This window comes from Nyctereutes procyonoides, unplaced genomic scaffold (assembly GCF_905146905.1).
Source record: "Nyctereutes procyonoides isolate TBG_1078 unplaced genomic scaffold, NYPRO_anot_genome, whole genome shotgun sequence".
NCBI classification, from domain to species: domain Eukaryota; kingdom Metazoa; phylum Chordata; class Mammalia; order Carnivora; family Canidae; genus Nyctereutes; species Nyctereutes procyonoides.
The window spans coordinates 8,872,813-8,891,324 of record NW_026575029.1 but is presented as its reverse complement, the minus strand read 5'-3'; positions in this window follow the sequence as shown (position 1 = coordinate 8,891,324).

Genomic DNA, 18,512 nt, shown 5'->3' with positions numbered 1-18,512 from the left:
ATAAAATAATTAGATGGCTCAAAGGGCAAAATGGAGTTAAGACAGAGGAATTCACAATGTAGACCATATACCTTCCAAGCAGAATGCCAAAATATGTAATTTAACATGAAATATCTTCTAGCAAAATATCCAACAGGTAACCTCCTTTTAAAATATCTATATATGAGTTATCTGGCCAAGATTTAAAATAAACCATTTAAAATATATATTGCTATATTGCTATACATTTAATTATTTTAGGGTTATCTATATTTTCTAAGAACACTAAATAAAATGTATTGAGAGAATACAGCTAAAGTAATAAATACATGACATTTATACTTTCAACATAGTTTAATTTAAGTAAACTTGACCTTATTAAATTGGGAAAAAGAGAATATAGGCTCATACTCAGTCTTGCTACATCTTCAAATTTTAAAGGAAGGAAAGATGATATGGGCACAGTGAAATTATGACATTAGCAATTCTTGGCTCCTTTGTATTTGAAACATGAAAGAAAAGGGCAAGTTGAATGTGCTTGTGTGTGTATGGGGAGTAGGGGCAACTTTAGATCCTTCATCATCTGCTTAAAATATGAGAAGCTATTAAATGGACAGTATTAATCAGTGAAAAAAGATATCAAAGTTATTTATCAAAATATTGGGAGTTTGGGCTACTGGAGGGTAACAGAGCACAAAAGTAAACTCTTGCTAGAACTGTTGTGATAAAAACCAGCTGGTGTTGGTGCCTCCACAAACCCTAACTGCCCCTCTGTCTCCAGGTCCACAACTGTGATAAATCCAAGACAATTTTTCAATTAGAAAGGAGAGGAAAGTCATAGCAGGTCTGGGGGAACAGAAAGCTTGCTTCTTCAGAAGAAGAAAATAAAAGACAAAGAAGGGAAAATACAGGGGCAGATGGAAATTGCTCAAAAGAAAGCACCTCTAGCACTATGATCTAATTTTAGAGCAATTTTATCACCCCCAAAAGGAAGCCCATGCTCATCAACACCCTCCAAGCCCCCAGCCTCAGGCAACTTAAGATCCACTTCCTGTCCATATCCATTGGCCTGTTCTGGACACATCCTATAGATGAAATTGTGGGATTTTGTGCCTGGCTTCTTTTACTTACCGTAATGTTTTTAAGTTCATCCATGCTGTAGTGTATATCATTCCTACACAACTCTGAGTGTGCTAAAAACAAAACACTGAATTGCATGCTTTAAATGGAAAAGCTGCATGAGACATGGATTATATCTCAGTGACACGCTTTTTAAAATAAAGGGGGGCATCTATAAAGAAGTGGCTCATGTTCGCACCAGGACAGCTACAGTGTCTTTGCTTCCTGAGAGTTGAGTGGGTCTTTCTGAAGTAGTAGAAAGCCCAGGAATCGGGATAGTTGGCAGCATTCAGCTATGAATAGCTTCCTTACCTGAAGGCAATGATCGGTTGGGCATGTAAAATTATGAACTCAGGTATCATCAGCTCAAAATAAAGAATTAATAGTAGTTAAGTTTCTAGGGATCTTAGGAGCAGAAACCACCCAGTCAATTAAAAATAAATTAGGCGCCCAACCAGATCTAAGCAGTAAATTAAGTGCCTGATCAGCCTGTTCAGAATTTTGTAAAACTATAACCTACTTTTGGGGAGCTGATTTGACCCCATCCGGAGGTAACTAGAATAAGCGACCTTGGTTGTCTTCTCTTCAGTGATCTTACAGTCAACATAGTATGAAAAATTGGCAGTAGGGAAATGTAGGATGTGAGGTGAATATTTTAATACACAGAAAAATTTGGGTATTTGATCATAGGGTGACCAGTCACTTAACTGAATTCTCAGTTTGTTTTACGTGAAACTAAAAACCTCAGAAAACTGGCCAACAAAAATGAAAGATATTTATAAATGCATTTGGAGCACTTTAAAGGCAATATAACAATAAGTTTGCAATGAAAATGTGTGAGAATGTAGTAGTTTATTTTATAAACTGATTCTGAATAGAACTTAGACTCAGTGGCACAATTTGGACCTACCAAAATCACGCCACTTAAGAACGCAGTCCAATTGGGAAGTCTCTCATGATTCCTGATGTTATATGATTACATGTACTGATATTTTATTTTTAATTAGGTAGTAACAGTCTTATAATTTAATGCTGAGATACATAGAGATGTATGTACATGTAAATAGAATTGTATATAAATATAATTTTATACATAAATATAAATGAACGTATATTCATTTAAAGACCTTTTGAAAATTAGATCCTAACCCTAGGTATTGGTCATAAAACACAAATACTAATATTAGTGGCCATAAAAATAACGGGTAAATGAGATAGCTGAGCAAACGTCAAAGGGTGGTTTTGCTTCTGTGCTGTTCTATTTGTCAGAGTTTCTAGCACAGACATAGAATGTTACCCAAGCTATTAATACATTAGCCCTTTTAAAGTGTCTTTAAAACGTCCCTCCCACTATGACCTTTAAGATAAAGAATACTGTGGGCACTCACTAATTGTGACATCCTTTGAACCTCTGCTAGTAATTGAATTCTAAACATTTGGATAAAAATACAATACAGTAGTACTAGTGAGAGTTGAAGCCAAGGATGAGGCTTTGGACACCTTTGTGCTCACCTCTAGATGAGTATTTTCACATTAAAAATAAGTATTTCTTTCCCACATCCAACCTTCTGGGACCTGGTAAATTTATAAGAATGGGCCTCAAAATCAGAAAGAATTACAGAGCAATGCCTGCCATTTTGGTTGGCATTTTGTTTTTACTGTTTTTGTTCTTGTGGAAATTTAAAGCTTGGTTTGTTTTTCACTTACGCCCTCAGTTTGTACTTCCCCATATTTCCTATTTACTTTATTCTGTCTCAGATGAGCAAAATATAGATGATCATTCAGCCTACAAGTCATCTTTTGTGCCAAGTCTTAATAAATTGCTCAAGCAACAACTTCAATCAGGAATTAAAGAAGAATTGCTACTTAGAAAAAAAGGACCCTAGAGCAGTAGAGCCAAATAGAAATGGGATGCAAATGATAACCACAAATGTAATTTTATACATTTAGTAGATACATTAAAAAGTCATAGGAAATTTTATACATTTAGTAGATACATTAAAAAGTCATTAAAAATATGTGTGACCCAATGTATGCAAAATATTATCACTTGAAAAATATTTTTAAAGATTTTATTTATGTATTCATGAGAGATGCAGAGAGAGAGGCAGAGACACAGAGGGAGAAGCAGGATCCCTACAGGGAGCCCTATGCAGGATTCAAACTCAGGACCCCAGGATCATGACCTGAGCCACACTCAACCCCTGAGCCACACAGGCATCCCTAAAATGTTTTTTATATTAAAATATTGCGATATTTTATAGTCAGTTTCTCATACTAAGTCTTCAAAATCAAATTTGGACTGGCCAAGTCTCAGATGCTGGGGAGGAACATGTGGCTAGTAGCTGCCATCTTGGACAGTGAAGTCCTAGAGAGTCCAGGGATGATATTGAGCTGTAACACCAGAGTTCACAGACTCTGTTAGAGTGAGCAGCATTAATTACACACTAGACGTCAGCTCACTCTTACAATGCATTCCACATCACTGCCTGTCCAAGAAATAAAATAGTTTTTTCCTCTTTCCTGTGTTAAAATCCTCCTTTCTTTCAAGAAGTCATTCCACTCAACTCTTCTGTTCCCCCATGTGTCAAATTCCAGTTCAGGGCCAGAGAAAAACGTGACTGTGCAAGACAGCAGTTAAAAATCTTGGTTTAACACTGGTCAAAAAGTTTTTCAAATTATTGTCCCTGTTGATGTGGGCCAGGGAGGAAGAACGACCAGACCTCTAAGTCTTAGGGCAAAGAATGAAGTGTGTGCTGTAGGTGGGCAGATGAGTTACTTTTTAGATACTGGGTATCATAGTTTACATAATAGTTCATACCTGGGCTATTTCCTCTATCCTACTGCCTGTTCTCTGACAGCATGGAGCAGATGTAATTATTTCAATTTTATTAAATGTTACTGCTAGAGAGAACATGTCTGAAATCACTGCTTTTTGTTCATCATTTTTTTTTATACACTCATCATGCATTTCTTTATCTGTTCTTGGGTGTTCCAGGTTAGTACCTCATCTTCTCAGGCCATAGTATCCAATCATCTTTGGTAAAAGGCCAGTCTCTTATATTATTTAATAATTTCATTTCATCTTCTTCTCACTCCACCTGAAAGCTTCCATTCAAATATGTTTAATATACAGTAGTAGATTTGGATATATCCTTGAAAAGTACGTAGTTCTGCTTTGAAGACTGTCTTTAATTCATTTGTTATTGAGCCATGAATCTCATTCCTGCTTATACACTTTCTCTCTCGAGAAGTGATGAGAGGCTCAGCAGGCCCAAGATCTACAGTTGCCTAGCTGAAAACCCAGAAGAGCCTAAGATGGGGTTCGGTCCAAGTCTAAATCTGAAGACAGGAGAAGACTTTTTAGTCTCCATATTTGAGTGAGCCAATTTCTAATAGTAAATATCTTTATATATCTATATGTATCTAGGAAAGATGGTGATGGATGTGTGTGTGCATGTGTGTGTGTATGCATATATACATACACATATACCCACATCTCCTAATGTTTGCTCCTCTGGAGAAACCAGATTAATGTGAGCTTTCATCCAAGAGTAGTTCTAAAGCAACAGAATTGTTAAGAATGAGTTTTCAAAATTGGTCCTGGGGTTTTGGAATTGGTTCTTTAATATGATTAGATTAAAATGGTATTTCTATTTCCAATTATAAAGACATTACTGATAACCCATGACATGATTTGGCAATAGAAACATGCAAAAAGGGGATCCCTGGGTGGCTCAGAGTTTAGCGCCTGCCTTCAGCTCAGGTCATGATCCTAGAATCCCGGGATCAGGTCCCGCATCGGGCTCCCTGCATGGAGCCTGCTTCTCCTTCTGCCTGTGTCTCTCTGCCTCTCTCTTTCTCTGTGTCTCTCATGAATAAATAAATAAAATCATTTAAAAATAAAGAAACATGCAAAATATCTCTGTAGGATCCTCCTAATCAACCAGTTATAAAAAGCAAGGAGCTAAGTGACTACATTTGTTCTGTTGTAATGTTTTAGGGAAACTAACAGATATAATGAGATTGGCTGGTAGCTCCTCAAGTCACTGGAAAAAAGCAGCAAAAGAAAAGGATCAGTCCAGGGACTCCAAGTCCAAGCTCAAGTCAAACAAAGTTCACCCGAAAGACACGATTATTTACTGAGCCTTGGGGCTGAGATTGCTGCACATCACTCAGAACCCCATCCTGTGATTGGATGAGTTGCAAAGCAAGTTGAACCTCACAGGATGTCTGCTTTTAAAGGGAGGGCATTGACTGGGAAATAATGGGATGCAGTATGTTGGATTGAGGATGTGTGGGAAGAATCACAGGAAAAAACTAAGAAGAAACTAGAGACATTACCCCCTAAATTCTGGTGAGTCATCACTACCAGGGAAAGTGGCTTCCCTACGCCCAGTGGTTGGTGCCTTGTGGAAACTGTGGTGGACTCCCTTGAGGTAACTGCCAACCAACCACTACTGATTCTCCTCAGGACCCACTCCCACCACTCTGCTGTTCTTCTAGACCTGTAACTATACTCAAAGCCCAGTAGACCCCTAAAGGTAAAGTACAACATATGACCCATGTAGAGTGTTCTATACCAAAGGAACTACTTGAGTTTCTAATTTATACAGACAGAAATCCAGAAAACATATATGAGAAGGGATGTTGAGGGTCTTCAATAATGGTGGAAGGAACACACAGTTGGATTAGGCCTAACTTATTGATGTGATCTCACTAGACAGAAACTGCACTTAATGTTGCAGCTCAGGGCATTAAGATGAAATATAACAGTTTGTATACTGGGCTGGATGAACCTTGGATCAAAAGCTGGCCCCACAGTGGCCAACAGACATATGAAAAAATGCTTATCATCACTTATCAGGGAAGTGCAATGAGATGCCACCTCATACCTGTCAGAATGGCTGAAATCAACAACACAAGAAACAACAGGTGTTGCTGAGGATGTGGGAAAAAAGGAACCATCTTGTACTATTTATGGGAATGCAAACTGGCGCAACCACGGTTGAAAACAGCATGGAGGTTCCTCAGAATTCTAAAATAGAACTACCTTATGATCCAGCAATTGGACTAGTAGATATTTACACAAAGAATTAAAACAACACTAATTCAAAGGGATATATGTACCCCCTATGTTTGTAGTGACATTATTTACAATAGCCAAGATATGGAAGCAGTCCGGGTGTCCATTGATTTATGAGTGGATAAAGAAGATGTGATATTTATATACAATGCAATATTGTTTAGCTGTAAAAAGAATGGAAACTTTCCATTTGCAACAACACGAATGGAGCTAAAGGATATAATGCTTACTAAAATAAGTCAGAGAAAGACAAAATACCATATGATTTCACTCATGTGAAATTTAAGAAACAAAACAAATGAGCAAAGGGGGGAAAGAGAGACAAACCAAGAAATAGATTCTATTTTTTTCCAAGATTTTATTTATGTATTCATGAGAGAAGCAGAAACATAGGCAGAGGTAGAAGCAGGCTTCCTGCAGGGAGCCTGATGAGGGACTCGATCCCAGGACCCCGAGATCACAACCTGAGCCAAAGGCAGACGCTTAACCACTGAGCCACCCAGGTGTCCCAAGAAACAGGTTCTTAACTATGGAGAACAAACTGATGGTTACCAGAGGAATGGTGAATGTGGGGTGGGTGATATATGTGATGGAGATTAAAGATTGCACTTGTCCTGGTGAGCACTGGGTGATTAAAAACTTAAAAAAACAAAAATGAAACAAAATGTGCTGACCCACAGTGAGTGACTTGCCTTGGTTTAATATAGAGAAACAGGTTCAGATGCTTAGAAACATGGAATATTAGGGTGGATTTGTCTTTTAAGGCTTACTCACCCACACTGGGAGTGTCCAGAAGACATACCTGTCACCAGTACTGTGAGAAATAAATTTGTGAGGAGAGTCTCAGAGTCCTTGACAAGCTCTGCAATCATTCTTCTCTGTAGGCCAGACCTTACAGTGGGAACTGCAGTCGCTGAATCAGGAAACCTGCATCAGTGGGAATAACTGGATCCCAGGGTGACAAGAGGCATATAGCATCACTCAACCACAGAAGGCAAGGTGAGCATCGCTACCGTAATGGAGAGCAGGGTTAAAGCAGCAATGAGAATAGTCTGACTCACTCAGACCTATGACATTGTCTAATTGATCATGGTGCTCCTGGAAGTAAAATAGATAGGAACTCTACTGAATTCTTCCTTGGTCTGTATATGCAGAAAATTTCTTGGTCCAGTGAGCAAGTCTAATCTGAATCCTAAAACAATGAGGCATAGCCGCTGAATCGATTCCCAGCCTTCAGCCAGTTTATAGACCTAGAATCTCTTAAATGAAGGACAGACCAGGTTCCCTTGAGGAAGGACCATACTATAAGAATGAATAGTCATTATCTGTTTCTTAGGCTTCTGCAGAAGCTGCTACAGTCTTTTCCCAAGGTAACTGTGCGTTGGGGAACTTGCTCTGAGCTGATGCTGATTCCAGGAGATCCAGAACATCACTGTGACCTACCAGTCAGAGTAGGAACTTATGAAGATCAGCTGATCAAAGCAGTCTGGGCTTAGATCCATCTTAAGTTGGGCCAGATGGGTCCCTGAACCCATGGTGTGGTTCTTCCTGCAGTTCTGGAATGCATAGTTGGGATAGACATATTCCATAGCTGACAGAATCCCACCCTGGTTCCTTAACCTGTGGAGTGAGAACTACTATGATGGAAAAGGCCAAGTGGAGGCAACTACAACTGCTTCTTCCTAGGAAAATAGTAGAACTAACATAATGCCACATTGCTGGAAGGATTGTAGACATTGGTGCCACCATCAAGGACTTGAAAGATGTAGGGGTGGTGATTCCCACCACGTCCCCATTCAATTCAAGTGCTTGGACTGTGCAGAAGACAGATAGAATATGGGGAATGAGAGTGGATTATGATAAACTTAACCAGGTGGTGACTCCAACTGCAGCTGCAATCACTAGATGTGATTTCATGGCTTGAGGGAATTAGCATGTCACTTGATACCTGATATGATCTTTTGCATATGCTTTTTAGTTGAGACCTGTCAGTAAAGACCTCCAGAGCAGTTTTCTTTCCACTGGTATGGCCAGTTATACACCTTCACTATCTTATCCCGGGGATATATCAATCCTCTGTTTCATAATTTGATTTACAGGGGCACCTAGATGGCCCAGTAGGGTAAGCGTCCGGCTCTTGATTTCAGCCAAGGTCATAATTTCAGGGTTATTTTTTCTGAAAAAAATAATTTTGTTTACAGAAATCTTGACTACCTTTGCTTCCACAAGACATCATACTGGTCCATTGCATTGATGGCATTATGCTGACTGGACCCACAGAGTAAGAAATAGCATTGGATGAAAAGCCAAATATTCACAGTAGGTTTTTGCTGATTTTTAAATTACTATACATATATGGATGCATTCACTACTTTTAGCCATAGATGTGTTGTCTTCTTGGAAGTTGCATTGTTAAAATAGATATAGGTTTTCTCAAAAATGGAAATAATGGGGACAGAGATTATTGGGAAACAGTTGAAGTATCTTCGAGTTACTTAGCCTTTTCCTTAATTTCTTGCAATAACAAAGTGATTTCCCTCTTTCTAGTTGGACTCTTGGTTTTGTAGTAGGAAGATATGTTCTGATCTTTTTTTCTGTAGCTGATCCATTCTTCTTTTTGAGTCCATTGATTTATAAAGGTTTGTAATTTCACAACCATCATTAGGGTGAACATCACAATGTACACTATGTCTGTAACTTTGCTTGAATTCCAGAGGAAAGTTAGAGAATAGTGAATCAGTGGGGAGAGGGAGAAGCAGGTCTCCCGCTGAGCAGGGAGTCCCATGTCGGATCCATTCCAGGACCTTGGGATCATGACCTGAGCCAAAGGCAGCTGCTAACCTGACTGAGCCACCCAGGTGCCCCTAAAATTTTCTTTAAAAAAATTAGTAATATATTAATATTTTGCTGATACTAATAAAAATATCCATGATAAATCAATGCAGAAGAGATTTACACTTTACTATTTTAAAGCATTTTTTAAAATGCATATAATTTATGTATGTGTTTTTGATTCAGAAAAGTATGATAGTGTAATCAATAAAATAGTCTTGAGCATAAAATTATATTTCATGAAGACAAAATTCTGTGGGGAAAATAGAATAGAGATATGGAGAGAGAATAATATAAAATCTCTGGCTTTTAAAGAAACTCATATATTTATATATAATAAGCGTTAAAACCTAATATATTTTGATTCTATTGGATACATTTATGTGCAGTTTGTTGTAAAGTGCAAAAATTTGGGTTTGGCCAAAAATGTTATCATTTGAAACCATTCAAATTGTAAAGGAATTTTAGATATCTTGATAAAAGTAGATGATGAAATAAATAATAGGCCTTCAACATACTTCAAGTCGTCTAATCAAGCAAATTGTGGTGGCGAGTGCTTTACAAGATACTAGGAGTACAAAGTTAAGAATGTGCAGAAGGAGAGAAAAAAAGAGAGACATGAGTACCCAGAATGGCAAAGGAAAGAGAAATATTTATGTTGAGAAAAGACCTATAGCATTAGAAGAAGTAGAAGATGAGTAAATGAGCAAGTGAAATCTTTTTTTTTCACCTCCTCAAAGAATAATTGGGTGGATGTGAGGCAGAATAAAATGAGTCTAAGTTTTGACCTCAGAATTAAGAATAATTCCAGTATTATTACATGTTAACTCTTTAACTTTGTCCCAGTCACATAGGTAAGAATCAATTTTCCCTGAAGGAAAACAGGAAGTCTGCCACTATAGCTTATTAAAGACTGAATAGGTAATAAACACCACTCACTCCTATGAGCTTGATGAATATTTATTAGATTAATTGAGAATTCTAGTAATTAGGAATACTGTATACTTTTTATTATGTCCTATTGGAGGCATACATTTTTTGTCAGTGCCCCAATTAAAGAATCTTAATTAGGAATTGTTTGTACTAGCAATCACAAATCTATGTGGACTTTGCCCAGCATCTGGTCATTGGACTGATGCCCAGAAAAAGATGGAGTATTCACCATTTCATGCACCTGAACACCTTTTCTTTGGTAAGAGAGAGGGATTCATTGATAATGCCAATAGTGTCTAGTATACATGAAATTATATTATTAGATGTACTAAAATCTAAATGCTTAAAAAATATAGATTGTTAGCATCTGTAAGTAAAATATTTAAAATGTATCATTCTGATATTTGATTAGCCATAAGGGAAATCTCTGCTGATGAGAAATCCCAGTTAGCCAATGACAAAGTGGAAGACTAAAGCTATATTTTTTGCCAGACTCATAGTTTATACTGAAAGAGATACATTGTCTTACGAGACCAAACTACCAAATACGATTGAACTATTTCTAAGGATTACTCAGCACTTGAGAATATGTCTAGTCAGAGTTCTGAGATAAAAAAGCATATTATTTGAAAAAGAAATTATCTTATCTATTGTGTATCAGGCAACTACAATTTGACTTGAGTAGCAAAACACCTTCCCAGCTGTTAACAGATAACATTTAAGGATAGTTATTTTTGTTGCAGTAAAATAAAAGTAATACCCAAAATATTGTTATTTCTCCTGCTGAATTCACAACAATAAAAGGGCTCATTCACATTCTCTAAAATTTGGTAACATAATTATATAACCATTTCAAAGTAATTCTTTTTTTGATTTGAACTTTTTGGATGCTGTTATCCTAAGCAGTGCTATTCCATATTGAAATGTAATACACGAATTTGGATATATTAACTGGACTTCAGCTAGCTGTTGTTTCCTGAGACTTTGACCTGAACCTTATGCTAATTATGAAACCGAGTAGCCTTTTTGTTTGTTCAAGGTTATTGTCTATACTGAATTCTCGAAACATGTTAAAGGAAAAATATGTTGTTGGCTGACGGTTGGAGGCTCCGTTGTATACCGAGTGTTAACGATACTGAGACAGGAATGTGATAAACTACCTAATCAGATAATCAAGACTTGTCTCCTTTGCTTTATATTTTTATAAGAAAAGTTTCAGTCTCTTTTTTTTTTTTATTGAACAAAGTAAGACAGCTCACCAATAATTGGTTTAAGTTATTTTTTATAAACTATCTAGGAAATCCAGCTTAAATCATTAAGGAATTAAAGATAAAACAGAGTCAAAATGTTTTTTAAAAAACCTTGAGGAACAAAAATCAGCACTTTGTTTATTCTCAATTGTTATTTAGGTGAAAATAAATAATATTTGAAGGAATACTTTTCATGGTGTGACATAAATATTATTGGACTTAAAATACAGAATTAGAGTTTTTTAATAGCCTAATAATAGCTCCAAAACCACCGTGGGCACCCTCATTAGATTTTATCCTTCTTATCATTTTTATAGCTAGTTCTTATCATCCTTTCCCAGCAAAGTACTGAAATTGCTTTCAAGTTCTTTTTTTCTCTATTTTCTTTGTTATTGACTTACTTATAGGCAGTAAGACTTTTCAATAGCTTTTAAAACCAAATAGCCCAGACACACACTGAAAATTTGTAGCAAGTGATATATTTATGACTGATAGTATAAGAGCTAAAATCTGTGATATCTTATGTATGTACAAGTGCTAAATATATTTTATTAGTACATGAAAAACATTCAAATATTAAGCAGTGAGAGTTAAACAATTATGCAAACTACTAATGCATTTAGTAGTTGAATAACATAAACATTTTTAACTAAATACGGCACATGGCACCATATTATAATAGAAATAACTTTCCATATAAGCAAACCCAATTGGATGAGTCACTTCTCACAGATTCAATTTGTAAAGCCAGTCCTAGGCAAACTGCTGCCAGTCTCCTGAATGGTGGTGCAGGCTAGTTACAACAAAACGTGTTTGACGGCAACATATTGTCATGTTAGTTGTTAGTCAACAATCCCTTACTAATTTCATTTGAGATTAGGGAATGGACTTCTTGGAAAACTAGCAGTTTTTTTTAACTGGCCTCTGTCTTCCCACTGACTGCTCCCAATGAAGAGCATTTGTTGTTGTTGTTGTTGTTGTTGTTGTTTTTAGTCAGTTTTTCATTCCATAGGGGAAGAAAACACAAGACTTTGATTTCTTTCTTTTTGGGAAAAGCTTACCCAAACCACTATATTGCTTGGCAAATCACTTTATTCAGTCTAATTCACTCTCTTCCTCTTGTTTTCTTATCAATAAAAATTTTGTAGCCATTTCCTTAAAACTTCCACAAGATTGATACTAGGGTTTATGATAACAAACTTCTGTCTTCTGTGCAAGTTTTTTAATTTTTTAATTTAGTGGAAAATTTTAATCATAAATAAATACTAAAAAGGTTCCACAATGAAAACCATAGAAGAGGAACCTAAAGATTCTACCTTTAATGTATACAGTGTGCGTCACGTGACTCAGCACATTCAATCCATCCACACTATTTTTGATGCATTAAAAGTATGTTGCAGAATTTATATAGTTCCACCAAAAATTTCAGTATTTCTAACAACTAAAATTCGGCATCATTTGGATTTTTTTCTTTGAATGAAAAATTTTGCACCGTGAAATGCACAGATCTTAAGTGCACATTTGCTAAGTTTTGACAAACAGATACATCTTTTTTACCAAGATATACAGCATTATGATAACTTAAGAAAGTCTTGTCTTGCTTTATCCTTGCAGATACAACTTCCAGAGGCAAACCACTGTTCTGATATTTCCCACCACAACATAGATTGGATTTACCTGTTCCAGTCATGTGAGTGGAATCTTATAATACACACTACTATGTGTAAAGCATTTTTCACTCAGCAGAGTGCTGAGATTCATCATATGGATGTAGGTATCAGCAGTATTGCTAAATAGCATTCTCTTACGAATACACACAATTTGTTTATACTTTCACCTCTTTATGAACAATCTAAGCCATTTTGTTTTTAATTATAAAGTTGCTCTGAATGTTTTTATACAGTGTTTTGTGCATGGGTAAATATATCTAATACATATCTATAATACATATTATAGATAGATAATCATATATATTATTTTTCTTTGATAAACACTGAAGATATGAATTTCTGTCTTATAGGCAAATCTTTAGTTTTATAGGAAACTGCCAGAAATTTTTCTCAAGTGACTTTATATTCTCACTACAAATGTCTGAGAGTTCTAGTGGCTCTGCATTCTCACTGATATTTGGTTCCAATAATCTTTTTTTTTTTTTAATTTGAGTCATTCTGGTGATTATCATGCAGAATTTTAAGTTGTTGTTTTTTGACATTTTATTTATTCTTTTAAAATCCTGTTTCTTTATTTGGTAATCAATTTTGCACTAAATATCAAATCTTCTTCATATTCTAGCTCTTAATTGACAAATTTTCTATAAGATGACTTGCTGTAAAATATTGATATCCATTAACTTTATTAAATATATATTTGCAATCAACATATTAATATTATATTTCATGAGAGAAAGTAAAGCCAAAACTTAAAAAAATAAAGACTGTAAAGAATACAACTTAAAATGTATTTTATGAATAGAATTATTAAGAAAACCTTTAATAATCAAGACTTAGATTAAAAAGTATCTTAGAGAGTTTTCTTTTGCTATTTTTTAAGAGACTTAAAAAAGCATTTGGGTGCTCAATTTGGACCAGTTCTGATAAGCTAAAAAATTAAAACTTGGAAAAAGTGCCATTCACAAAAACGGCAACGTCAGTAGGCATGATGTAATGAAGTTCATTAGCCTCTCAATCCTTTGACTGACCAGGACAAAGTTCTGTGAGAAGCAACAGTATTCCAGAGACATACTTATTCTATATTACTAATATTCATTTTTCAATTTATTTCTTTGATAATATTCAAGACACATAACCTTGGAAAATCATTCTTAAATGGTAATGTTATGTCATCTACCTGAAAAAATTGCTGCACTACAGTCCTTAGACAAATCTTTACAATATGGTTGAGAACAGATTTTATTGCTGTAGTGAATGGCTTCTGGACCAGAAAATGTGTACCTTGCTTTTAAATCTTTTATAATGTTCTCATTCTTGTTCCTATAGCTAGGGTTTGCTCATTCTTTTCTTAAAACGCTGTTCCCTTTATTGACTCGAAGATTACTATCAGATGTCACCTATACTACTTAACCGTATATCATAATGCCCATTAAACTATGTGCCTATGAACGTATGGAAATAATACTAAATAATGCTGGGCACAGAGGCTCAGTGCACCCATGCATCAGTATAAGTAATAAAATGTTTTACTGACTAGAGATGTGGTACTTTAAGACAGGGTTACAAAAAGTCCCCAGTGCCCTCTTTAAGGGAATATGTCAAATGATTTCATTGGATATTATTCCCATGTAAACTAACAAAAATGAGAGATGTACCTAAACTCTCCTTTCTCTTACTAATGGGTCAACTGAAGAGAATCACTTGAGTTTAAGAATTTGCTAAGGCCCTAATTGTGTCCTTCTATCTTTCTCAAGGAGTGACACAGCTGGGTGCAGGACATAACTGCAAATACCAGGATGACTATTATAAACCATGAGAGCATAATTATTTGGTTTGGAGCATAAGAACTCTCCAGTAGGCTACCATTACAGATTAGTGAAGAGCATTGTACCTCTAAAATCAACAAAGAGCTGATGAATATGCAATCCATAAAGTTTGAGAGCTAAACACTGGTTAAAGTATTGTTGTTTTCTAATTCCTATGTAGCATTTCATTTCTTTAATAAGAGTCAGTACTGCAAAAGAAAAAAAAGGAAATGGTTCGATATTGCAAAACTGGTGAAAATGTTTACAACTAAAAATGTGTAACAGATTCTATCTACAATGGACTATCTATTAGCCTCCATGGTCAGAAAGACTCTTCCAAATGCATTCTAAAGGTTTTATGTTTTATCCTAATTTAAGGGGTAATGTTGCTTAATATCACCATAATTTTATTGTAATTCTTCATAAATATTAGATATTTCTTAGCCTTAGTGAAAGGTGGTAAATATAGGCAATATAAAGTTGTAAATATTATTTAAGGACATTAATTAGTGAAATGATTACTTTGGTAATCATTTGGGTTCTCTAAGTACATGTTAGAATATTCCTTCTCTACCATTTTGAAGGTAAATTGACTATATTAACTTTCTTTGGTCAATGAACCATGTTGAGAAGTGATGTGCACCCCCTCCAAACCGAGGTGTGAAGATCCAAGAAGGGGTTTTCCAAAGTCTCCTTCTTACTGCCACAGTGCCTTGCAGTACTCCAGATGTGATCCCTCTTTCATTATGGGCCCTGAAGGGAGGCAGAGAATTTGATGGAGACTCTAGACAATCCAAGATTTCCAAAAAAGCACAAGCAAGAACTAAGCCTTTATTGGGGAGTCATTTGCTGCTACAGCATAACCTAGACTATCTTGACAGCTACCACGTTGGGGTGCTTCCATAACAAAACATAACAAACATGGCATCATGTTAGTGGTAGGTTGGAAAACAAGAAGGGAACAGATGCTGCAGATGGAATGCTGATGACCCATCATGAAAAGTAGCCGAGGATTTGGAAAACTTTTGCCTCCTTTAACTTGAGAAGGTGACCACATATCCAAAGAATCCACGGATCTAGGGAAAGAGATTGCAAAGTAGAATATTAATTCTGTGTGTTTATTGATAGGGCTGCATTTGGAAAATGCAGTATAAAAAAAAAAGCAATCTAAGAAAGGAGAGTAGAGTTTTAACAGCAGGAATAAAAGAGAAAAAAAAAAGTGCAGAAAAGTAGGGACTTGCAGTGTTAGATGTGGCAAATGGTCCTCAATCCCAAATGGCAAATGATAAAACTGAAAAGGTACTTGAGAGTTAAGGCCAATTACATACAACTCAACCTTGTGGTAAATAGCAAATCAGTGCAATAGTCATCTGACCCATTGTTAAAATATCTAAATAAATTAAAGTGCCTCAAAGCAGAGACATTTACATTTGTGGCATCCAGTAAATCCTTTGAATTTAAGGAGTGGCTCAGAGAAAGGCTCAATGTGGGACTATTAAATCTAAGTCTTTTAAAGTCAAGGTATCTACAATTAATTTGTGATAAAAGGCATGGGAGAAAAGCAATATATGTAGCAAATCTAAGAACTGTCTAGAAATAGCTGTAGATGTAGCTGTTAGCTCATGGAGGTCAACAGAAATAAAGTAGATAAGCCAAGGAAGTTTTAATTGATTTGTACAAAGAAATTAAATAAATAACCCACAGGCCATAACTAAGAATGTCTAAGATTTTGAACCTCCAACTTTCAATGATAATGAAGCAGGCTGAGAAAACTGATTACCAAGGGAAAAAATAGTTTAATGCCTATTGCCTATAGCATACAGACAAGGAGAATAAAGGAAAATGAAGCACCTCCTGGTATGAAGAAGTCGGGGAACAGAGATTGTAATTACAGACTGGAGAGTCCCTTTCAGGAAAAGGATTTGCAAGCTAAATAAGAAATATTATCCACCATCAAGGTTAGAGACCTTGCCAACAACACCCAGTGGGATCCAAAAGCACTATGATCTCTCATGCCCTATCTTCCTCAGTGGGAGTGTTTATCATGGCCACACCTGCCCCAGTCCTGCCATTTTATATTGGGTGTGTGTGGCATCTAATTTTTCTTTTTCAGTTCATAGATTTCTAGATGGAAGGTCGCACATGCTGAGTAGGTGATGAAAATATTAGTCATTACTTAAGCTTGAACGTTTAGGTGGACCCACTGACTAATGGACTTTGAGTATCATCTGTCACAAGGTGTGAGCAGATCCGGCATATAGGGAAGAGGATATGCTGAATATTGAGTGACAAAAAAGTCAGACTGTAATCATCATTGGTGTTCCACGTAATATCCAGTTCCCCTCGAGGCACATGACCTTCCCCACCAACTTAACCTTGAATGAGGCCATTTAAATTGTATAATAATATGAAAAGAATTGGTGTATGCCTATTTCATATGCAAGTTTTGATAACCCTTGTGCATTTCTTATATTTTTCTTTCCCTCTCTATGCTTTCTTTTTCCTTCTACTGTGTTTCAGATGGTAGCTGTTTTTCAGGTGAAGTTCAAGAATAAAGACACTATAGAAAAACACCCTTCAGTAAATCTGAGAGGCACACGCAGCATGAATGAGAGATAAGCCTATGTTGTTTTAAATCACTAAAATTTGGAGGGTCTTTGTTACTAGAGCATGATCTAGATTATCTTGCTTACGCATTTTACACAGTTGATTTGACGTGAAACAACTGTAAACCGCTCCTAGGTTTTATATCAGGGGTCTATTCTACTAGCTGTCATGATCTTTAGAATTTCCTCATTCAATCAGAATAGCTTTAACTGAAACAGCCTTTTGGATATTTGAGGGAGGATAGATGGAATATTGGGCCTGAAAGAAATTTGGGAAGTATTTGGCTACTGGATTGGTAATAACTTACTAAGCATGTAATCAATGACAGAAAAAAAGAGATTGACTTATTTTACTATGTTAGCATTTAAAAAAGTTTTTCTCCTATACATAAATAAATGACAAGAAAAATATAACAGGCAAGTGTTAATAACATATACAACAAAGAGTTACTATCGTTATTAAAGCAAATAAGATAAACACTGGTAGCAAGACTAAAATAACAATACGGAAAAGACAAAATGTAAGTGAACATTAAACACTGTAGGTGAAATGTGAATATTAAAGTTTAGGTTAATGAGTAATCATAAAATTCCAATGAAAACAATGAAATTCCATATTTTGTGTATGAAAAAGGCAGTATCTTCAAAATGGTTAAGGTATTGTTAGACATCCTCACAGGCTAATGAGGGCTCCTTTGAACATAGCAAATTTTGACAGTTATATACAGTTTATTTTTAAAAATCGTATTTGTGACCTTGTAATTTTATTTCTAGGAGTGTATCCTTAAGGAATAACCATGAACATTTAAAAAACCCACATTTGTGCAAAAAGATGCTCATCACTTGTACATTAATAGTTTTAAAAAGCTAAAAACAATGTAAAAGTCCAGAAGAATTTAATTCCTGAGTAATTTATGTTGTATCTTCTTAAGGGCTCCTGCAGTTTTTAAATTGTGTCTATAAGAATTTCAAGAAAATGTGAAAATTCTTATATAATCTCTCTTTCAATAAAAGCAGAATAATTAACCACAAAATATTAAAGTCTTAAATATATTCTATCCTTGAGGATTAGAAAAAACTAGAATTTTATTTTTACCCTCAGTATTATCAAAACTTTCTCCTAACCTTGAATTAGTTTCTTAGAATAGAAAATAGAAGCAGAAGCCCATTAAGTCTTTTGCAAAAAAGGAGGGAAGAGGGAAAAGGAATATTATTAGTTTAATGAAAAATCA